Source organism: Schistocerca piceifrons, chromosome 2 (assembly GCF_021461385.2).
Source record: "Schistocerca piceifrons isolate TAMUIC-IGC-003096 chromosome 2, iqSchPice1.1, whole genome shotgun sequence".
Classification (NCBI taxonomy): Eukaryota; Metazoa; Arthropoda; class Insecta; order Orthoptera; family Acrididae; genus Schistocerca; species Schistocerca piceifrons.
Window position 1 is genome coordinate 332339290 of NC_060139.1, and position 25171 is coordinate 332364460.

The window sequence follows — 25171 nt, forward strand, 5'->3', positions numbered from 1 at the left end:
TGGCTGACACTGACGGCGGCGGTGCACAAATGCTGCGCAGCTAGCGCCATTCGACGGCCAACACCGCGGTTCCTGGTGTGTCCGCTGTGCCGTGCGTGTGATCATTGCTTGTACAGCCCTCTCGCAGTGTCCGGAGCAAGTACGGTGGGTCTGACACACCCGTGTCAATGTGTTCTTTTTTCCATTTCCAGGAGTGTATATAGTCCTGTGATCGCCCTCACGGTATTTGTCCGGACAATAAGCCACCTCATTCAGAGGTAATGTTGTATCACGATTTATGAAGCCAGTATAGCTTTTAACATGGATACTAGTGTGCACCTGTAGAATCGTGACCACTTCTAACAGTAACATACCGTATTTGTTGGGATCGAGATTTTTTTTAATCATATGGCAGTTAAACTTCTCTTTCTTGGACGTGGTGATGGCACTCGCAAGAAAAACATAAGAGACATGTCCACCCATGGTTGATTCTCTCTCAGTATTATTTTGTACCGTAGGTAATCAATTATTGATGAAGTCTCATACGTAGTAGTAGGGGGTGCATGATATGTTCGCATTTTAGCAACAGGTTTATAATGTATGTGTTTGTGTTCCGACATGTGTAAAGGAAATGACTATGTCCAGTCATAAGGAAGGTATAGATTTGATGTGGATTACTGTGATAACATGGTAAGAGTATGTCAAGTCATAAGAACAGTACTGATATTTCTATTTCCAGAGCCACAGCCGTCAACAGAATGTATTTCCAATACTTTGCTCACTGTCAAATGTCGTTCAGTTGAGACCGCGATCTTAACATTTAGTTGTAAGTACAGGGAAAAAATATATATGTGACCGATTTCTTAGGATAAACATTCTACTTGTATGTGTTCAGCCTGCAGCACCGGTGACCTGGTGACCTGTGGTGGGGTGATTCACATTTCCCATTAACAGTAGGAGCTGTCAGACAGGAGATGCCTGTTGGAGTGTAGGAATGTATATAAATTAACTGTGTTGTCCTCTAGACGACCAAATAGCGAACTAATACTTAGTATGTGTTGGATAGCTTTCGTGATCGGGTGGAAATTTGAGAATGAATATGGAGGTGCATTTGCGCTGGATCGTTATTCCCGCCCATGTAATTTGTTCAGTTGATGCTTCTGCACATTTCGCACCTTTATTTAATAGAGGGAACATAGATTGTGGTGTGTGCATCTAGTGTGTGGGAGAGACATTTGCTGGTTCTCTAGACATGAGAAAGACTTTAGTTGACCTTGTAAATTATAGGGATGATTTGGAATCTACTTCATCACTGACATTGGTATTTGAGAGTGGAAATATCAGTTTCCTCTATTTGTTTCGAGTTGCCGAGTAAAGGTCTTCGCAGATGGGATAAGTTTCTTGTTACTCAATGGTCTAGAGAATGCTCCGCATAGCTAAAGTTTGGGATTTCTAGAGAAATAATTCCCAATCCGCATCTTCGGAATCATGATGCGTGAGCAAGTGGTAGGTCTCTGCTGTGTGCAAACCACACAAAAATATATTTATTCTTGGAATCCCAGAGTCTGGAGATGTGTGTAGAAAAAAGCAAGCAGGGAAGCAGGACCGGACCAGAAACAGTAACACGTTTGTGTCTAGTGGGAAACCGGCCAGTCTTTGCACAACAATTTTGAGAGTGACTTCAATCCACAGACAACTTTCTGATGTAAAAGGGATGATTTTGTATAGTGGAGGATATGAATTGTATGTTTACTACATCAACACAGTATTTGGTGATATATTGCTGGGTTGGATATTGGTTTCATGCTCTAATATTCAAGCTCCTGTCCTCAGTGGGAGAGCAGTGTAATTGAGTAATAGTCTTTCCGTATTTGACAATTTGTATGGCACTTTGCGAGGTTTAGTTGTTGGTGCGACATAGTGATCAGTGTAAAATAGCTTTTTTGCCGCTGAAAGTCACGTCCATAGAAAAAATAAAAGGCAGACGGTGCTTCCCTAGGGCTGAGGAGAATCATGACATATAGTCGGTGTGAGTTTGGCTTATGTTGTGTAAAATGTGTATGTTTTGCATTGTAAAGTTACTTAGGTTTATGTTGTGGCATGACAAGAGAAGATGACTGGGTGTGCTACTGTGAGGATTCTATAGGTTCAGCACATCGATAACTGTAGGTTTATGAGAGAGATTTTTTATGTGGAAAATTATGTGCACTACAGATACTGGGATTCGTTCCATAAGCACAGCTGTCATGAGGAGACATTACCTGTACATCAATTGGTGTCAGACTGTAGCAGCAATCGCAACATTTAATTGTAGTTACACTGGTAAATATGTTCCTGGCATCCAATATTCTTGTGAGGCTAGTATGTATTTGATGATCTGTAGACAACTTTGTGGGTGTAACTGTCAATGCAATTTAGCGATCTCATGCAAAATAATTTTACCACTGAAAGCATCGTCTGCAGAAAGAAAGAAAAGGTGGATGGTGCTTTGATACTAGCAGCATCAGTAATTCGGCGGTAAATTCAATAAGAGCCAGTCATAATGCTCGATTCATTCACAAGACATCCTTTGTGCTGTGATGTAGCAGTCTCTACATAGTCGTGAAAACGTTTGCGTGTGTTGAGATCAGGAAGGGTATCACATTAGGACCGCTGGGAAGGGTGCATTCGATGTTATTCTGCGCTATTTTCGTAAACACATTCTGTTAGGGAAAGAATTTCTGTGCATACAAGTTAAGACATCATGAAAACCCCTACAAAATCACACATTAAGTATTTCTGGGACACTATGCAATTTACTAGAGTTCAATTTGGTAATTATTTTAGATAGCCATGTGGCTTCAGTATAACATTGAGAATGTTGCTAGATGCACTTGTGATGGTATGTAGCTACACGCGGCAATGCGTCAGCCACACGTCACGCGTGGTCCATTACAATCGCTAGGCTGAGTCATTTTTGCATCATTTTCCCCCTCCAGACCGCCATCTTGGATTACGTCACAGGAGGGATGACAGCGCCCTCTGGTGGCAGTATTGTGTACTAGGTCAGTTGGAGTCCAGATCCCTTTACGACCACACTGGATGGCGGTAGTGCCTCTAATTGTTTAAATAAAATAGTGCATGCAAACTAAAGCCCTATGTCCAGCACTAGCCAAGTCCTTTTCTCATGAATCCCTAGGAGGAGGCAGTGACTGGGTGACTTAGGTTAGTGGAGGTAGCCCAAGTGACCTATCTTCCCGTGATTTTATTAGCTTAGTAGAGGTGTCCTATTGGAATTTGAACTTCCCGCCATTTTTCTAGGGGGATGGGAGAGGAAGGGAAGGGAGGTTAGGTTAGTGGAGGTAGCCCAAGTGACCTATCTTCGTGCGATTTTCTTAGCTTAGTAGAGGTGTGATGCATTGTCCAGTTGGGGGGAGGGGAGGGGAGGTAGTGCAAGTGACATATCTTCCTGCCAAAATGCAAACTTCCTGACAAAATCCGCCATCTTGAATGACGTCATCAGGTGACGTCATCTCCGCCATCTTGGATAACTGTTCTTGGGGTGATACCCACTGGTCCCCCCCTCCCCTAGTGACATTGCAAGAGAGCCACTTTGCACACAGAGAGACATGCTGTTGAAATTTCAAGAAGTTTCATTCCAAGAAAAGTTGGGCAACGTATTTCTTACTTCCACATACACTGTCCAACCAAAAAATTTCGGCACTGATTTTATTCCTGGCTTATAAGCGACGTTGGGGCAATAACTACGGCTGCAGCTTCAACTAGCAACTGTAAACAGATGTGCATTTGAACAGTCAGTTGCAGGCAGACAGTATTACGTAGTGGATGTGCGAGCATAGTGAGCTGACGTCGTCATGTCACAAATCACAATGGAGCAACGTCTTAACTCAAAAATTCAAGACATTCTTCAGAATCGTTTCAAGAAGAGTAAATTGAATGTGAAGTTTGTCCCACAAATCTTGACTTGCAAGGAAAAACAACAAGCCAGGTTTGATTGAAATGCAGAACACGGACAATTCTTTACTGAAAAAATCATAAATGGCGATGGCACTTTGTTTTATCAACATGAAAGGAAGTGTTATGGGCCCTCTGTTGTTCCTGATCTACATAAACTATTTAGGAGACAATATGAGCAGTCCTCTTAGATTGTTTCCAGATGATGCTGGCATTTATCAACATGTAATTTGCGGAATATGCATGATATGTGTATGAGTAAAGTAACCCTCATGAGCACTAAAAGGAAGTTGCTAAATTTCAGTTACATGATAAATCACACAATTAAATATCTTGAGATTACAGTTATGAATAATTTAAATTGGACCGATCACATACATAATGTTGTGGAGAAAGCAAACCAAAGACTGCTGTTTATTGTCAGAGCCCTTAGAAATGTAACAGGTATACGAAAGAGACTGCCAACACTACACCTGTCCGCCCTCTGCCAGAGTACTGCTGTGTGGCGTGGGATCCGCATCAGACAGGATCACTGGAGGACATCGAGAAATTTCAAAGATGGGCAGCTTGTTTTGTATTATCGCGAAATAATGGAGAGTGTGTCATGGATTTGACACGCAAATTGGGTGGCAGTCATTAAAACAAAGGCGTTTTCCACTTTCTCATGAAATTTCAATGACCACCTTTCTCCCCAGAGTGTGAAAATATTTTGGTGGCACCCACCTGCATGGGGAGAATGATCATCATAATATGAGGAATCACAGCTGGCACAGCAAGTTTTCGTTTTTCTTGCGCGCTGTTCGAGAGTGGAACGGCAGAGAAGTAGGTTAAAGATGGTTCGATGAACTCTCTGCCAGGCACTTAATTGTGAATTGCAAAGTGGTCATGTAGATATTGATGTGAACCATCACAAAACGACGAAGTGCAGAAATTCACATGAATAGCCAATGTTTTTACGATGTAATTGAAATTCAAGCCAATCTGATGCGCGGGTTGAACAATATCCAAAAGTAGGACTTTTCTCATTGCTTGACATGGTTGTATGAACCTTCAGTGCCATTGTACTCAAGTTTGTGTGTGTGTGTGGGGGGGGGGGGGGGACCCTGCCTCGCCCTCTTAAATTTCTCTATTTGTTATTAATCCAATCTAGAAATTTCTTGAACTGTCATTGTGGATAAAATCAGATTCATCTCGCAAATAACCATGATGATAATGTCAGACAACTTCGACTTCATACGGAACTTTACCTAGCATTGTTGTTCCCGCTCACCATTCAGAAACAGGAAAGGGAAGAAATGACAATAATAGATGAAATTATCTCACCTGCACACCTTAGGGTTGATTGCAGAGTAGGGATGCAAACGTAAACATGTCCCCTATATTGGTTGGATTACGAAGTCTAGGAACCTGGGTCGTTTTATGCTTATAGATGATAGTTACACTTCAATGCCAAGGTTAGCAATGGTCACAGAACTGCACGGAAGTTAGACGTGACGTGCATTTCATGACACGACACTACTGCGCAACGCGCACGTGTTGCGTGAGTCCAATGCATATTAGGACACGTACATGTACTTTGCATGGGCCAGGTGGCGATGCTCTGGGCTGACAGCAACAAAGTGTGTGCACACTGTAATCTTTCTCAAACGATTTTACAAAAACTATTCAGTAAAAATATTTCATTTTTACCTAGCTTGTAGCATTATATGTAAGTTTCGTAGTGAAGTGCCCATAATCTTGCTAATGGTTATACATATTGTGGTAAACAGTTTTAGTAAGACGCTACAGAAAATTCGAAAAGTTTGCAATGAAAAATAGGGGTCGCTATGATTATGCGTTTGGTGCTTACTGCACCATATGTTTCCGTATGAAATTTAGCCAACATGTTGAATTTTTCTTTAGACTTCAGAGGAAGTCTCCATCAGTAATGAGACTACCTTCGTGCTGCCCCAAAGTGCCATTATCCAAGATGGTGGCGATGACGTCATCCAAGATGGCGGTCGTGACGTCATGTTATGATGTCATACAAGATGGCGGCTTTTGGCAGGTAGTTTGAATTTTGGCGGGAAGATAGGTCAATTCGGCTTCCTCCACTAACCTAATCCTCTCTCCCCCCAGAAAGTAGCGGGAAGTTCAAATTCCGTCAGGACAATGCAACACACCTCTACTAACCTAAGAAAATGGCACGAAAGGAAGGAGAGTTCGGCTACCTCCACTAACGTAAGTCATCCGATGGCCACCTCGTCGAAGGAAATGGCAGGAAGAGGACTCAACCTCAACTGGACATAAGCCTGTATTTTACATGCACTATTTATTTGAACAATTATAGGCAGTACAACCATCAAGTGAAGTCGCCATGGGGTCCAGAGTCCAACTGACCTAGTACACAGTACTGCCACCAGAGGGTGCTGTTGTCTGTTCCGTGATGTAATCCCAGAAGGCGCTGTCGTCTGTTCCTTGACATAATCCAAGATGGCGGGAAAAATGGAGGGAAACAGAGTCCAACTGACCTAGTACACATTACTGCCACCAAGGATATCAAGGACACAGCAGTATCCTACCGATCACTTGCGCAACTAGTTCTGAAGATATAGACTGGAAATTATTTCTCTACAAACCCCAAACTTGAGCTAGCTGGAGCGTGCTCTAGACCACTGAGTAACAAGAAACTTATCCCATCTGCCAGGACCTTTATGTGAGAACTCGAAACAAATAGAGGAAAATGATATTTCCACTCATGAATACCAATGTTGGTGATGTAATAGATTCCAAATCACCCTTATAATTTACAAAGTCAACTAAGGTGTCTCTCATGTCTAGAGAACTGGCAAACATGTCTTCCACCTGCTATGTGCACACACAACAATCGATCTTCTTTCAACTAAATAAAGATGTCAAATGTAAAGAAGCAATCAACCGAACAATTTACATTGGAGCGAATAATGCCCAGTGCAAACACTTGTCCATATTGAATCTTGTCAAATTTCCACTTGATCACGAAAGCTGCCCAACACATACTTATTATTAGTTCGCTATTCAACTGTCTAGAGAACAAGACAGTTAAGTCAGCTATGTTCCTACACTCCAACAGGTCTCTCCATCCAGACAGTTTCTACCGTTAATGGGAAACATGAATCATTCCCATCACTGGCGCTGTATGCCAAGCACATGCAGGTAGATTCGTGCTAGGAAACTGGTCACATATACACTCCTGGAAATTGAAATAAGAACACCGTGAATTCATTGTCCCAGGAAGGGGAAACTTTATTGACACATTCCTGGGGTCAGATACATCACATGATCACACTGACAGAACCACAGGCACATAGACACAGGCAACAGAGCATGCACAATGTCGGCACTAGTACAGTGTATATCCACCTTTCGCAGCAATGCAGGCTGCTATTCTCCCATGGAGACGATCGTAGAGATGCTGGATGTAGTCCTGTGGAACGGCTTGCCATGCCATTTCCACCTGGCGCCTCAGTTGGACCAGCGTTCGTGCTGGATGTGCAGACCGCGTGAGACAACGCTTCATCCAGTCCCAAACATGCTCAATGGGGGACAGATCCGGAGATCTTGCTGGCCAGGGTAGTTGACTTACACCTTCTAGAGCACGTTGGGTGGCACGGGATACATGCGGACGTGCATTGTCCTGTTGGAACAGCAAGATCCCTTGCCGGTCTAGGAACGGTAGAACGATGGGTTCGATGACGGTTTGGATGTACCGTGCACTATTCAGTGTCCCCTCGACGATCACCAGTGGTGTACGGCCAGTGTAGGAGATCGCTCCCCACACCATGATGCCGGGTGTTGGCCCCGTGTGCCTCGGTCGTATGCAGTCCTGATTGTGGCGCTCACCTGCACGGCGCCAAACACGCATACGACCATCATTGGCACCAAGGCAGAAGCGACTCTCATCGCTGAAGACGACACGTCTCCATTCGTCCCTCCATTCACGCCTGTCGCGACACCACTGGAGGCGGGCTGCACGATGTTGGGGCGTGAGCGGAAGACGGCCTAACGGTGTGCGGGACCGTAGCCCAGCTTCATGGAGACGGTTGCGAATGGTCCTCGCCGATACCCCAGGAGCAACAGTGTCCCTAATTTGCTGGGAAGTGGCGGTGCGGTCCCCTACAGCACTGCGTAGGATCCTACGGTCTTGGCGTGCATCCGTACGTCGCTGCGGTCCGGTCCCAGGTCGACGGGCACGTGCACCTTCCGCCGACCACTGGCGACAACATCGATGTACTGTGGAGACCTCACGCCCCACGCGTTGTGCAATTCGGCGGTACGTCCACCCAGCCTCCCGCATGCCCACTATACGCCCTCACTCAAAGTCCGTCAACTGCACATACGGTTCACGTCCACGCTGTCGCGGCATGCTACCAGTGTTAAAGACTGCGATGGAGCTCCGTATGCCACGGCAAACTGGCTGACACTGACGGCGGCGGTGCACAAATGCTGCGCAGCTAGCGCCATTCGACGGCCAACACCGCGGTTCCTGGGGTGTCCGCTGTGCCGTGCGTGTGATCATTGCTTGTACATCCCTCTCGCAGTGTCCGGAGCAAGTATGGTGGGTCTGACACACCGGTGTCAATGTGTTCTTTTTTCCATTTCCAGGAGTGTATATTTTATCATTGTATTTACAACTAAATGTTACGATTGTGGTCTCAGTTGAACGACATTTGAAATGAGCGAAGTATAGGGAATACACCCTACTGACGGCTCTGGCTCTGGAAATATCTGTACCATTCTTATGACTTGATGTACTCTTCCCTTTGCTGTCACAGTACTCCACGTCAAATCCATACCTTCGTTATGACTGGGCATAGTCATTTCCTTTGCACATGTTGGAACACAAACACATACTTTATAAGCCTGATGCTCAAGGCGAACCTATCACGCACCACCTGCTACTAAGTATAATACATCACCAATAAATGATTGCAGACGATACAAAATAATACTGACCGAAAATCAACGATGCGTAGACATGTCTCATAAGTTTTCCTTGTGAGTGCTACCACCATGTCTTAGAATGAGAGGCATAATCGTCTTATAAATAGCTATATGTTAGAAAGAAAGAAACACAACCATATTACCATCACAAGCAGTCTTGGTTCTACAGGTGCACACTGGTATCCATGTTAAAAGCTTTACCGGCTTTATAAATCCACATATGGCATTACCTATGAATGACGTGGTTTTTCCAGACAAATACCATGACACTGAATATAGACGTTGAATGCTGGAGTGTATATTATCACACAAGCAGTGCGGTTACACGTCGCCAACGGTGCACCCTTGTAATAAAATTATCGAGCTTTGAAAGTGCTTCGGCTAAGGAGCGTGGTATGAAATAGATATTTGCAACCATCTCACGCCGCCATCACTGGATATTTCTCCAGTATTTGTAATGCATTCTGTCTCGATGCCATATCATAATTCTGCCACTCTCATATCTCGAAACAAGCCACCACGCTACCATCCCTACAGATTCACCCATGTGATTGTTCCAAAGAAAGTCGGAACAGAGTAGAAATCGGAGAAAGCTATATCTACCACCTTCGGCAACCCGTGTAGAAACAGGCAAAGCTGAGTTACCATGACAGAACTGTGTTTGGACCATTCAATGGAAACGAAGCCTGCTCCTGCAACTCGAGGTAGTATAAAAGACAGTATGGGAACTGGGGGAAGGACGTGCATTTTCCTAGTGTTTCTCCGAACTACAAGCAGGTACTACAGATCCACGTCCCTCAGGGTCTGTTCATCTCTATCACCCCAACATTCTATCATCGTTATTCTGTTCCATCCACCGGAGAAAAATTACGAACTATTAAAGCTCCACTAACTTCATCCAATAGAGAACTCAATGAGATTTTTACCACATCTCTCTCCTCCCATAAATCGAAAACAAATACCGCATGCATGCTGGCATCGAGCACATGTGCCGATCCTATTAAATATACAGGTTTTGATCCACTGCACAGACCAGTTTAAAGTTTCATCACCTGTACTGTAGGAGCATGACCTTATCCCACAGACTATAAGTCGCAAGAGCTGCTCACTGTGATCCCATGTAATTGTTTGAAACATTTTTTTTTCTTGCATTAACACGCTCTGTACACTACTATACATTCTGTTTTTCCGTCACAACTTCAACATCCATGTCAGGTTCTAAACTGACATTAACACATTCTGATCCTTTGCCTCTCGCAGAAAAATAGATGTCGCACGGTGTAAATCATCTTGTTACTGCAGTTACCATAGCACACACCAAACACACTGGGTGATTTTAAATAAAAGACAGTTATAACATAAGGAAACTGGAAGACTTTGACGGCGTTGTGGAGAGTTTCCAAACTGCTGTCTGAAAGTGACTGACGACCTCTCCAGTTAAAGTCATCTATCACAGAAATGGAATAGATGATGGCTCTGCGTTCCATGTCGACAGATTCCTCACATTGCAGTTATGTACGCAATCGCTGTTTTGGTGCTATCCATCCCCAGAAAGTGTCTCTCCACCAAAACTCTTTCTCCAACTCAAACAATCGACGGCAGTCAATCATTATGTGGTAACCAACAGCGTACCAGTGGATGGATGGGGTGGAAAAAACACCCTCAATGTACTCTAATAATAAGCATCAAAGTTGATAGTGTGAACAATTTTAGCAATTTAACAGTAATTTCAACACCGAGCAGTTCTAGGACAGCATGTTTCCCAGTTTTAGAATCATAGCTAAACCACCCCCCTCTCTACTTTGCGAGTATCATTGTAAATGTAGGTGGATGACTGTGCAACATGTCCATTCATTGTTAATTGTCAATACATACATCATCAAAGTATACCAGACAGGGCTCTACATATTTCTAACAACTCAAGCATAATGCTTAATTTACGATTTATCTCTATGCTGCTGGGGGGTCACAGAGCATTCTCACGGACTTAGGGTAAAAGTAGAGACTGAAAGATCCCTCACACTGTCACTGACCAGCTTGCCCTGTAGCACCATTACCGATTTAATTTGCAACTGACCAGAAGAAGACCAGTACATTCCACATCTAGTGAATGAATGGGGCTTGCCGAGTCCCAACCCATCCTAGTGCACAAGATTTCTCAAGGTTCGCCCAAGTCGATGTATAGTAACAGATTTGAAAGTGTTGTGATGTAATAGCAGATTGTTAAGAAGAACAATAAAGGGTGAGGGTTTTATGCATGATGGAGCTCCAGGTGGATGGAGTTCGAAGCATTTTACGTAAATCAACCAAGGTATCAGTTTTAAAGTATCATTCCAGAGTCTAGGATTCGTACCTGGAAGGCATTGGTGAGAGCAAACATAAACACAGGCACTCCTAAGGCTACAACGTTCTGCACTTGAAACGGGCTATAATGTTGGATCGCTTGCGTTTCCTATCTATCAGTCGTATGGAATGTAGCGCTGTTAATATTCCAATGTAAGACATATACACTCCTGGAAATGGAAAAAAGAACACATTGACACCGGTGTGTCAGACCCACCATACTTGCTCCGGACACTGCGAGAGGGCTGTACAAGCAATGATCACACGCACGGCACAGCGGACACACCAGGAACCGCGGTGTTGGCCGTCGAATGGCGCTAGCTGCGCAGCATTTGTGCACCGCCGCCGTCAGTGTCAGCCAGTTTGCCGTGGCATACGGAGCTCCATCGCAGTCTTTAACACTGGTAGCATGCCGCGACAGCGTGGACGTGAACCGTATGTGCAGTTGACGGACTTTGACCGAGGGCGTATAGTGGGCATGCGGGAGGCCGGGTGGACGTACCGCCGAATTGCTCAACACGTGGGGCGTGAGGTCTCCACAGTACATCGATGTTGTCGCCAGTGGTCGGCGGAAGGTGCACGTGCCCGTCGACCTGGGACCGGACCGCAGCGACGCACGGATGCACGCCAAGACCGTAGGATCCTACGCAGTGCTGTAGGGGACCGCACCGCCACTTCCCAGCAAATGAGGGACACTGTTGCTCCTGGGGTATCGGCGAGGACCATTCGCAACCGTCTCCATGAAGCTGGGCTACGGTCCCGCACACCGTTAGGCCGTCTTCTGCTCACGCCCCAACATCGTGCAGCCCGCCTCCAGTGGTGTCGCGACAGGCGTGAATGGAGGGACGAATGGAGACGTGTCGTCTTCAGCTATGAGAGTCGCTTCTGCCTTGGTGCCAATGATGGTCGTATGCGTGTTTGGCGCCGTGCAGGTGAGCGCCACAATCAGGACTGCATACGACCGAGGCACACAGGCCAACACCCGGCATCATGGTGTGGGGAGCGATCTCCTACACTGGCCGTACACCACTGGTGATCGTCGAGGGGACACTGAATAGTGCACGGTACATCCAAACCGTCATCGAACCCATCGTTCTACCATTCCTAGACCGGCAAGGGAACTTGCTGTTCCAACAGGACAATGCACGTCCACATGTATCCCGTGCCACCCAACGTGCTCTAGAAGGTGTAAGTCAACTACCCTGGCCAGCAAGATCTCCGGATCTGTCCCCCATTCAGCATGTTTGGGACTGGTTGAAGCGTCATCTCACGCGGTCTGCACGTCCAGCACGAACGCTGGTCCAACTGAGGCGCCAGGTGGAAATGGCATGGCAAGCCGTTCCACAGGACTACATCCAGCATCTCTACGATCGTCTCCATGGGAGAATAGCAGCCTGCATTGCTGCGAAAGGTGGATATACACTGTACTAGTGCCGACATTGTGCATGCTCTGTTGCCTGTGTCTATGTGCCTGTGGTTCTGTCAGTGTGATCATGTGATGTATCTGACCCCAGGAATGTGTCAATAAAGTTTCCCCTTCCTGGGACAATGAATTCACGGTGTTCTTATTTCAATTTCCAGGAGTGTATTTCAAGCGCATGACATACATTCTTCTTCCCGGTTTCTCTACGATAAACTATGGTATCGAACCATAAAACGAGAAAACTACTTCCTTAAAACAGTGGCTCTGTGTGATACATGTACAATATAGCTTTCCAGAGATCTATAGCATTCACTGTCCACATCTGATCATGGTGCAGAAATTATACTATGCCCACATCAATCCTATATAAAATTATCCTTAGTATCAGAGAATACCTCTTACAAGGAAACAGATAAACGCGTAGCAGCGGCGTCCGACATGTAAAATTACAAGTAATACCGCCACTAACATTGTAAACAGCACATCTGTCAAGCAGATGTATACACAGGGTATTGCAGTATCTCACAAACACCTATCGCTGACTTAGTTATGAAACTGAAGTATCGATTTTACACTTAAGATGCGACAGAGGAATGGAGTACACTGCATAAGTCTTCATTCGTTTAGAGGAATGTGTCACGTTTCATCACATGTGAGGTGGAAGTCCTCCGATGACCGAAAGGTTTACTGTTAACAATCGCAGGTAGACACTGCTCTAAGACCCGCACAGAACAAGTGGTTGTATACTAGTCGAATGCAGGTGATGTCACACATCTGATGCATCCTCATGGAACATCAGGAAAAAAAATGGTCAAGTGACCTGCAGCAACTTCCCCTGCAGCTGACTTAACTGTATTGTCCTCTAGACAGTTGAACAGCGAACTAATACCTAGTAGTGTTGGGCAGCTTTCATGATCAAGTGGAAATTTGACAAGATTCAATATGGACAAGTGTTCAGTTGACTGCTTCTTTGCATTTGACATCTTTATTTAGTTGAGGGAAGATCGATTGTGGTGTGTGCATCTAGCACGTAGAAGACACGTTTTCTGGTTCTCTAGACATGAGAAACACCTTGGTTGACTTTGTAAATTATAGGGGTGATTTGGAATCTGTTACATCACCGACATTGGTATTCGTGAGTGGAAATATCATTTTCCTCTATTTGTTTCGAGTTCTCATGTAAGCGTCTTGGCAGACGGGATAAGTTTCTACTTACTCAGTGGTCTAGAGCATGCTCCAGCTCGCTCAAGTTTAGGGTCTGTAGAGAAATAATTTCCAGACTATATCTTCAGAACTATATTGTGTGAGAGATGTGTAGGATACTGTTGTGTGCTTGATATCGAGAAATACCGCGAAAATGGTATAATATTATGGCAAACAAGCGAAAATACATGTGTTCTTGTAATCCCAGAGTCTGGAGATGGGTGTAGAAAAGCAAGCAAGCAAGCAGGTCTGGACCAGAAACAGTAACGCATTTGTGCCAAGAGGGAACAAGCCCGAATTGGTAGAACAGTTCTTAGAGTGACTCCAGTCTGCTGAGGGCACTCTAGTCACCCGTCGGGAGTGGATGACTGCCGACCAGTGCTGTCTGTCTTCATGGTATATGTACAAATGATGTAAGAGGGCTGATTTTATATGGTGCAGGATACGAATTGTATGTTTACTACATCAACACGGTTTGTGGTGATATATTGCTGGGTTGGAGATTGGTTTCATGCTCTAATATTCAAGCTCCTGTCCTCAGTGGAAAAGCAGTGTAATTGAGTAAGATTCTTTCCGTATTTGATTATATGTAGGGCACTTTGCAAGGTTTAGCTGTTGGTGCAATATGGCGATCAGTGTAAAATAGTTTTTGCCACTGAAAGTCTCATCTTCAGAAAGAAAAAAAAGGCAGACGGTGCTTCCACACCAGTGGCATCAGCAATTCGCATTTCCTTGTTGTTCCAGCGATAGTGATGATGATTACAGTACACCAACCCACATCAGTGACGTCTTTCCCAGCATTAAGTCTGATGGTGCAGTATTTTCAAAAAATAAAATAAAAAGGTTGTTATATTAACTTAATTATGTTGTTAAATTAACTTAATTATGTCATGTATTGAAAAATTGGACTCGTTCCACATCATTACGAAATATCGTATTCATGATCCAAGGAACCAGCATTAATCTAATCTAATCTAATCTAAAACACATAGTGCTAGACGCCTGTCCTTCATAACACTTGTTTGAGAGAATCTTGGCAGGTGCAGCACCTTCCAGAAGCGCTGATTGTTAGACTTTGTCAGGTCATTTCCTAGACCTGAGGAGAATCGAGACGTATAGCTGGTGTGAGTATAGGCATACTATAATTTTTTCGGGCACTGTACAGATATAACAGATATAAAAGATAACTGCACTGTTTGAGTAAAATGTGTATATATTGCAGTGTAAAGTTACTGTGGCTTATGTTGTGGCATGACGAGAGAAGATGAATGTGTGTCCTATCGTGAGCGACGTATAGATTCAGCACATCAATAACTGTGAGGTTATTTTTTATGTGGAAAATAATGTGCACTATAGATACTGAGATTCGTTCCAGAACCACAGCCGACAAGAGGAGACATTACCTGTACTTCAATCAGTGTCAGACTGTGGCAGCAATCATAATATTTAATTGTAGTTACATTGGTAAATATGTTCCTGGCTTCTAATATTCTTGTGAGTCTTGAATGTATTTGATGATCTGTAGACAACTTTTGCAGGTTTAACTGTCAGTGTATATAGCGATCTATGCAAAATAATTTTACCGCTGATAGTTTCGTCTGCAGAAAACAATGGGGAACGGTGCTCCCACCAAACCCGCACTGCAGCTATGCGCCATCACGCCAGCATCAGTAAACACACATGCACACGGTCCAGAGGATGACTTGGCGCTTATTTAGATAGACAAGTGATGTCAGTATAACACTCGAAGAACTTTCACATACTGTCGGCAGCTGAGTGAGGGTGCACCAGCTTGCGTCCAGTGGTGGCTCGCAGTAGTGTCGACCTGTGCATGCACTTGGAGCATCTGCACTGTGCAAATATGTCTTTGTTCCAATCTGGTCGTGTATATATTGCCTAGGTGAACACGTATTTCGAGAGGAATTTCTCAGGCACCAAGTATGAAATAGAGGTCGCTGCCTCATGCTTGTGGGACCCGAACAGGCATCCTGACATCTGGGAGCATGTGCGGTAGCCTCCTACGCAACCCAGCGGACGGGGGTGGCAGGCAGTTCCTGCGTATATTGTTTGCGCGTCTGTTGCATTATTTTGTGAGCAGGTCTGTATGCTGTGCTATGTGTTATTTGGACAGTTTACAAGTTGATTTCATGTCTGCACATCAGTGTACTGCATTATTTAGGAGGAGTTTCCCTGTCTGTACTGAAGTTATTTCGGTAATCTATGGGTTGTTTGCATGTGTACAGAGCGTTATTTAGGAGTAGTTTACAGGTCTGTGAGCTGTGTGGCATGTCAGAGCATGTGTTTTGTATCAGAGTGATAAATACATTATCTCAAATCCGTCCCAAAATAAATTGTTTCAAAATAAATAAAGTACACTCTGTCCTCTCGCCAGCAGCCCAGCACAGGCTGAGTCATTTCCCCTCCAGACAGCGATTTTGGGTTACATCACAGAACAGGCAACAATGCCTTCTGGTGGCAGTACTCTGTACTAGGTGAGTTGGGCTCCGGACCCCATGGAAACTACACTTGATGGTGGCACTACCTTTAATTGTTTAAATAAACAGTGCATGCAAAATAAAGACTTATGTCCAGCACAGGTCGAGTCCTCTTCCTGCCATTTCCTAGGACGAGGTGGCAGTCGGACGACTTAGGTTAGCGAAGGTAGCCCAGCTGCAGTTTCTTTCCTGCCATTTTCTTAGGTTAGTAGAGGTGTGTTGCATTGTCCTAATGGAATTTGAACTTCCCGTCATTTTCTAGGCATGTTAAGTTAGTGGAGGTAGCCCAATTGACCTGTCTTCCCGCCAAAATTCAAACTTCCCGCCAAAAGCCGCCATCTTGTATTACGTCATCAGGTGACGTCACGACCGCCATCTTGAATGTCATCGTCGCCATTTTCGAGAACGGTACTTTGGGGCGACATGAAGGTAGTCCCACTACTTTCTATCTGCCTCCAAACTCGAGAAAATGGATCCACTCCCAATCTGACGCCCACAATAATGAAATATTCACATCTCTCATATGAACGGTTTATTTCAATGGTGGTACAAGTACATTACCTCCACTTTTCTGCCTATAATGGTTCTGAAATTAATGATCCAAACACACAGAAAGAAAGGTTCATCTCTAGCAAGAAGCCATATGCTTGAATATTTCTGGTATCTCAACTGCAGATTTTTCAGCACTCGTTTAACTTTAGGACTCTGTATCTCAAAAGGAATAAAAAAGGACTTGTACCACTATTGAAATAAGCCCTTCATATATCCTAAACCGCTTGAGACATTGAAACGAGAGTTTGGCGTACGATAGTATTTTGCCAATTCATAAACACACGGAACTTATTTATCTATGGCCATATACCAGTAGTTATACTTCCCTATTTAATTATTTTTTCACTCCAGTCACTGTAATTTTTAAGAGTTATCTACAGCAAGTGGAACAAGAGTTTCCTAGTATGAAAATAAACATGAAATTTCTTCTCTTATGTTACTGCAAACCGACAGTATGAGACAAACTGCCTACTGGCTTCTGTCTCGGGTTCTTCGGCCGACGTTCATCTAATGATTTTTCTGACGTTTCGCCAGCACGAGTGGCTGGCATTGTCAAAGCTTCACCCTCCATTGCTGGTGGTGAACTGGAGCCGAGCTCGCGGGCGCAGACTATATGTACCTGGCGCGCCAACGTCCGAGGGCTTCTCCGCGGTCATTTCCGGTGCGGTTCTCCTCTTGCTACCTGCGACGGTCGTTCGCTGCAGTACGGGAAGCCAGGGTCCGTTTACCTTAAGGCTTTCCTCTTTCTTGTTCAAACTATTCGCGTGTTTTTGTATTTCCCAGGTTCTCTGAACAAGCGCGTGTGATAGTGCTTCTCTACAACCAGAACTTCATTGTCGGCGAATTTTATTACGTGGTCGGTCTCATTCAGTGCGTGCTCTGCCACGGCCGATTTCTCCACCTGCCCCAACCTGCAATGTCGTTTATGCTCTTTGATCCTGGTGTTAATGGATCGTCCAGTCATTCCGACATGAACTTTTCCGCATGTGCATGGTATACGGTATATTCCCGACATTGCAAGTGGGTCTCTATTCTCCTTCGCCGATCTAAGACACTCTTTGATCTTCCTTGGCGGTTTGAAAATCGTCTTTACGCCATGTTTGCGCTAACAGGTACGTCGATGATTCTTTCGTGGTGTGGAGCCATGGTGAAGAACAGCTCGGTGACTTCCTAAGACACTTGAACAGCCTCCATGCCAACATAACATTTACCATGGAAGTAGAAAAGGACAAGAAACTGCCATTTCTAGATGTGTTGGTCACAATGGACGGCGAAAACCTGGGACACAGTGTGTATCGAAAACCGACACACACGGACCGATACCTGCACAAACTGTCAAACCACCACCCGAGCCAGAAAAGAGGCATGATTAGTACGCTCGTAACGAGAGCAGGACGAATATGTGAGCCGCAGCACCTCAAACGAGAAATGCAACACCTGGAAACTGTCCTGAGGAGCAGTGGGTACTCCACAAATTATATTAGAAATGTAACGGAGCCAAACACTTGGCAAAGTAATGAACCAGAAAAAGAAATGTCGGGTACGGCCTTTCTGCCCTACATTCCCAGAGTGACCGACAGAATCGGCCGTATATTGCGCAAACATAGCGTGAAGACGATTTTCAAACCGACAAGGAAGATCAAAGAGTGTCTTAGATCGGCGAAGGAGAAAAAGAGACCCACTGGCAATGTCGGGAATATACCGTATACCACGCACATGCGGAAAAGTTTATGTCGGAATGACTGGACGATCCATTAACACCAGGCTCAAAGAGCATAGACGACATTGCAGGTTGGGGCAGGTGGAGAAATCGGCCGTGGCAGAGCACGTAATAAAATTCGCCGACACGGAAGTTCTGGCTGTAGAGAAGCACTATCACACGCGCTTGTTCAGAGAAGCTGTGGAAATACAAAAACACGCGAATAGTTTGAACAAGAAAGAGGAAAGCGTTGAGGTAAACGGATCCTGGCTTCCCGTACTGCAGCGAACGGCCGTCACAGGTAGCAAGAGGAGAACCGCACCGGAAATGACCGCGGAGAAGCCCGCGGAGAAGCCCTCGGACGTTGGCGCGCCAGGTACATATAGTCTGCGCCCGCGAGCTCGGCTCCAGTTCACCACCGGCAATGGAGGGTGAAGCTTTGACAATGCCAGCCGCTCGTGCTGGCGAAACGTCAGAAAAATCATTAGATGAACGTCGGCCGAAGAAACCGAGACAGAAGCCAGTAGGCAGTTTGTCAACAAGTGGCCACGAAAGCTTCAACAATTTTGTGCGACAGTATGAGGTTTTTCATAAGTTATTGAGCTCCTTCATCGCCAATTACTTGTTTAACGATGCACTCTGTTTCAGAATTCTGTCGCAATAGCTTCGGTGAGATGAGTTTGTGCAGATTACACTGTGTTTTGGCAAAAGGAAGTGCAATTAAACCTGTCAACAAGAGAAATGTGGCCGTTACTTATAAAAAGTGATGCTTCTTCGAATGAGAATAGATTAAGAATTCACACAAAAATAAATTGCCATTTCTGTTGGAATTTTGGTTGAATCCGCGTAACCCATCGTATTTTTAACACTGAACGACTGGAATGGAAACTTACCGAAGGATTTTATCCCTTCTCCTGATCTGAGCAGCATTAAAATAATGACGACCATACCCTTCAGGTGGAATGATAGGCCAGATGCCAAATGCTGGTTACTCACCTACGGCCCGCCAAACTGGCAATGTGTGATTCACAAATAAAATAGGTGTTACTGAGAAAAATAAACGATTGATCTGTCACATAACACAATGTTCAGCGCATTTTCAGCAGCTGAGCATAATGCACACGAAAGGAATGCAGAAGCTAGCCATGTGTGCCTTGTGAGCGGGAGTTCGGAAAACGTTGCCATGAAAATAGAGCTGCCTTTGTGAGCAATACATTTCAACAAATTAAATATATCTAATAACCACACTCTTTCAGGAGACTCCTACTTTCGCAATAATACCGACCTTTCTTTTCATTTGCGTAGCCAGTTGTATAATTATTTTATTGATGGTGACAACGTGTATGCAACAGTTGAAAGCCGGCCGAAGTGGCCGTGCGGTTAAAGGCGCTGCAGTCTGGAACCGCAAGACCGCTACGGTCGCAGGTTCGAATCCTGCCTCGGGCATGGATGTTTGTGATGTCCTTAGGTTAGTTAGGTTTAACTAGTTCTAAGTTCTAGGGGACTAATGACCTCAGCAGTTGAGTCCCATAGTGCTCAGAGCCATTTTTTGAACAGTTGAAATGCTTTTTCTCAACACGGCAAGCCAATTCAAACATCACTATCTGTGACTGCTTTTCGACTATTTCTAGCTTGCAGTGGAAATGTAATGTCTCTTATTACATTAATATCCAAGTAACGATAGTGAAACATATGTACTTCATTCCTTGGACGATTTTTTCCAGATGCACAAAGGAGTCATGTCTGTGGAAACTACGCCTTTTCGACTTTTTGCAACAGATCATAGTGATACATCAGTATAACAGGCAACAAGTAGATAACCTTCTTTTACTTTTCTGCCTTGCTTCTAAATCACGTGATTTTATAATATTCCTTACTTCCTTATTCATTACCTTCACGATGAATCGTCTGTTCCTTCTTACGATCTGAAAACATTGTGGGGCCAGAGGATATTATCCCACTGGCTAATGGCTCACCAGTTATTGAACTGTGCATTGTTCTTGACAAAAGAATAAACAAAACAAAAGAACTGTAGAGTTTTATGTAACTGAAAACTGTTACGTTCCAACGAAAAGAGATGGAGCGCTTAAACGGCGAAAAACGAAATATTACTCAGTGATAATAAAATTCGGTATAACAAGGCCGTATTTTTCGGATAGGCAATACTTCCACTGTCCATATGCGCCATGCCGAAGTGAACGTAAGGCAGGACTGCCTTCCCGCTCCCCCACTCACCCCTCCCGCAGTATTCGCGCGGCGAGAGAAACTGTTTCACAACCACAACGCCGCGCGGTCACATTTGAACTCGTGAAGTTATAAAAAAAGCGCGCTGCGCTGCGCCTCGGCACACGCGTCTCAATTTGCGCCTAGCCTTGGTGGGCAAACTGCGACGCGATTGAACTGGGATGGGAACACGCACCTGCGCCAGGTCGCGCGGCGTTGTGGTTGGCGGACAGTTACTCGCGCCGCGAGCACTGCACGAGGGGCGAGGCGGGGAAAGGGGAAGGTAGTCCTACCTTCCATTGCTCACTTCGGCATGGCGCATATGGGCAGAAGAAGTACTGCCCATCCGAAAAATACAGCCTTACGGTATATTGAATTTTATTGTCACTGAGTAGTGTTTCGTTTCGCCGTTTACGCACCCCCTTTAAATGGTTCAAATGGCTCTGAGCACTATGGGACTTAACATCTGAGGTCATCAGTCCCCTAGAACTTGGAACTACTTAAACCTAACTAACCTAAGGGCATCACAACCGTAGCGGTCGCGCGGTTCCAGACTGAAGCGCCTAGAACCACTCGGCCACACCGGCCGGCTATTCTCAGCTGCTGTCAATACACTGACCATTGTGTTGTGCGACAGATCAATTGTTTGTTTTTCTCAATAACAACTATTTTATTCGCGAATCACACAGTGTCAGTTTGGCAAGCCGTACGAGAGTAACCAGCATCTGGCATGTGCCTGTTATTCCGCCTGAAGGAAACGCTCGGCATTATTTTAATGCCGTTCAGTTCAAAAAAAGGAATAAAATCCTCTGGTAAGTTTCCATTCCAGTTGTTAGGTGTTAAAAATACGGTGGATTACGAGGATTCAACCAAAATTCCAACAGAATTGGTAATTTATTTTTGTGTGAATTCTTAACCTTTTCTTATTCGAAGAAGCATCACCGTTTATTAGTAACGGCCACATTTCTCTTGTTGATATGTTTAATTGTACTTCCTTTGCCAAAACACAGTATAATTTGCACAAAGTCATCTAACAGTAGCTATTAAGACTGAATTCTGAAACAGAGTGCCTCATTAAACCAATAGTTGACAACCAGAGAGCTCAACAGCTTACGAAAAACCTCACTGTGTCGGTTTGCATTAACATAAGAGAAGAAATTTCATGTTTATTTTCACACTAGGCAATTCCTGTTTCACTAGCTGTCGATAACTCTTAAAAAATTGCTGTCACAGGAGTTAAAAAAATAAAGAAGACAGCATAACTACTGATATATCGTTATAGATAAGAAAGTTCCGTGTGATTACAAATTGGCAAAATACTCTCCTCCTTGTGTGCTATCATTCGGCAATATCTCGTTTCCATGTCTCGAGCGATTTAGGAGATATGAGGGCTGTTGTGAATATTTCATTCTCGCGGGCGTGAGCTCGGGAGTGAGCGCGCTACGTGGGATCCATTTTCTCCAGATCGGAGGCAGATAGAGACCTCCCTCTAAGGCTAAAGAAAAATGCAATATGTTGGCAAATTTTCATACGCAGCAACGTATGGTGTAATACGCACCAAACGCAAAATCATAGCGACCCCTATATTTCATTGCAAACTTTTCGAATTGTGCGTAGCGTCTTACTAAAATGTGTATATGTGCGTAGCGTCTTACTAAAATGTGTATATCACAATAAGTACGACCCTTAGCGAGATGATGGGCACTTCGCCTTGAAGCTGACATATAACGTTACAAGCAAGGCAAAAATCAAATATTTTTACTGAATAGTTTCTGTAAAATCATTTGAGAAAGACCACAGTGAGCACGCGCTTCGTTTCTGTCAGCGCAGAGCGCCGCCAACTGGCGTGTGCAAAGTACGTGTACGCGTCTCAATATGCGTTGGACCAGAGCGACACGTCACGCGTTCTATAGGCATCTCAAGCGTGGCGGCCGCAGTGAGAGGGACGACACCTATTAACAGTTTATGGAAACTCCCGAAGACCAGAAATATATAAATAACCCATCTGTCAGAGCTACACATTTTGTTCCTTTCTTGTTGCCACTAAACTGGAAAGCATATCCAGTAAACAGAGATAAGCCTCATTAACGAACCGTAACTTGAAACAGATATACGACAGGCGTTTTAAACGTTGCGCGCGCGCACACACACACACACACACACACACACACACACACACAGAGAGAGAGAGAGAGAAAAATCGTATCAGCACACACGCATAATCGGCGGAGCATGTTGGTTCGGTGTAGCGTAGCTTCTCTGGTACTAGAAACGGGCAATTTGCCCAATTACGGGAAATATTATGCACAAACAAGAAACGTGTCATCGTCCAAGGTAACTCCTGGTATCAAACACCTTATCTGTGAGTTTGAAAAACAGGTACGCCCAATTTTAAAAGAAAACTTATTTGAAATCACAATAAATAAATTGCTTCGTTACTTTAGTAAAAACTTTCAGCTTGCATAATGACCACAACGAGAAAATGAGAGAAACTAGAACTAGCAGCCGGGCGGGTGGCCGAGCGGTTCTAGGCGCTACAGTCTGGAACCTCGCGACCGCTACGGTCGCAGATTCGAATCCTGCCTCGGGCATGGATGTTTGTGATATCCTTAGGTTACTTAGGTTTAAGTAGTTCTAAGTTCTAGGGGACTGATGACCTCAGAAATTGAGTCCCATAGTGCTCAGAGCCATTTGAACCATTTTTTTTAGAACTAGCAACGAGGCTTACAGAATTTCAAGCCGTTTACCAACAGTCGGTCATCCCGCACCGAAGGTAACATGAAAGGGGAGCAAAGCAGAACCTTCTGCTTCACCCAGTAAGGTGACCTACGAAGTATAGATAGATAGTAACCATAAACATAGAAACGACGTATATTTATTTCAGGAATATCATTTCACTTAACCTCTATTGTCTATGAGCAGTAGTCATAAAATTTTGATTATCACCACGAGAAAGTCAAGCTGCGATCATGAAACTTGGTACAGGCGTCAGTCCTCCTCTGCAGATTCACCGCTTAATTCAATACATTTTTTTTCCTACGATAGGTGACTTAGGGGAGACCTTGGTTGTAGAAGTTTGTGTTTTGGATGTTCAGGAAACGTTTCACCTCGAAAATTGCCACGCCAAAGTCCTGGAAATGACTGTTAGCAATGGTTTCCTCACCTGAGGAAAGAGGAAGCAGCCATTAGGTGCGTCAGGAGAATACGAGGATTAGGAAAAATTTGAATTAGCTGAGTCGCGAGCAGTAGCACGATCCAGTGTGTAGCGAATGGGGCCATACCAAGGAGATGGCGAGATTGGCTCCTGCCAAGGTCGCCACAGAGGGGGCACAAAAACTGATTGGGAAAGAAAGGAGGTTTCAGAATTACTGAAAGAGATATGCAAGTTGACCTAACCCTATTTTCCACCTAAGAGAACCTTTTCCACTGGCCCGTAACTGTAAACGCACATTGTTGGCACATTTTCACTTCTACAGTGTCATTTTGTCTGAGTATCAACATAAGGAACTGACTACTACCTCACACCTCTACTGCTAACATGTTTTATGTGGCAACAATGCTCACATTTTCCAATGGAGTCCTTCCGATACTCCGCTATGGTACTGTACGATCTCAGAGATCAGTGAGCCAGTGCTGAAGGAAGTACGCTAGAGGATACATAACTTTTGGCCTCTCCAACCAGTGCTTTTGTTGATCTAGATGAAATTAAATTAAATTACAATAAAAACACAATTCATGGAAAGCAATATTTTCCAACTCTTAATTATAGTCCCTCTCCTTTTATTTCTTAATAATTATTCGCCATTAATAACTTAAGAAGAACAAAATAAATTTGTTCTTTATTATACATCATACTAAAACAAATGTACATTAGGTACCACAAAAAATTAGATATAGATTTAAGTCACAAAGGAATTATAACATTGGCTGTGAGTGGCCATTGATTTAAATCAATGGGGAAGATTGAAAATTCGTGCCGGACTGGGGTTCGAACCCAAGTCTCCTGCTTACTAGGCAGATGTGCTGACCACTGCACCACCTGGACACAGCTAGGAGGAAGGAAGATTGGGTTTAACAACCAATCAACATCAAGGTCGTTAGAGACGGAGCGCAAGCTTGGACTGTGTCAAGGATGGGGAAGGAAATCAGCCATACCCTTTCAAAGGAACCATCCTAGCATTTGCTCGGAGCAATTTAAGAAAATCATGGAAAATCTAAATCTGGATGGCCAGACTTGGGTTTGAACCATTAGCCTCCCAAATGCACGTCCAGTGTGCTAACCACTGCACAGCCTCACTCAGTTTCCAGACACAGTAATCATTGCAACTGCACAGAGAA

General features: G+C 44.4%; 1 non-coding gene across 1 annotated transcript; it reads right to left on the reverse strand.

Annotated features, from left to right (window-relative positions):
- Nucleotides 1-24805: 24805 nt before the first annotated feature.
- Trnat-agu lies at nt 24806-24878 on the reverse strand. Its single transcript has one exon. It is a non-coding gene; the product is annotated as a tRNA-Thr (tRNA).
- Nucleotides 24879-25171: the final 293 nt, after the last annotated feature.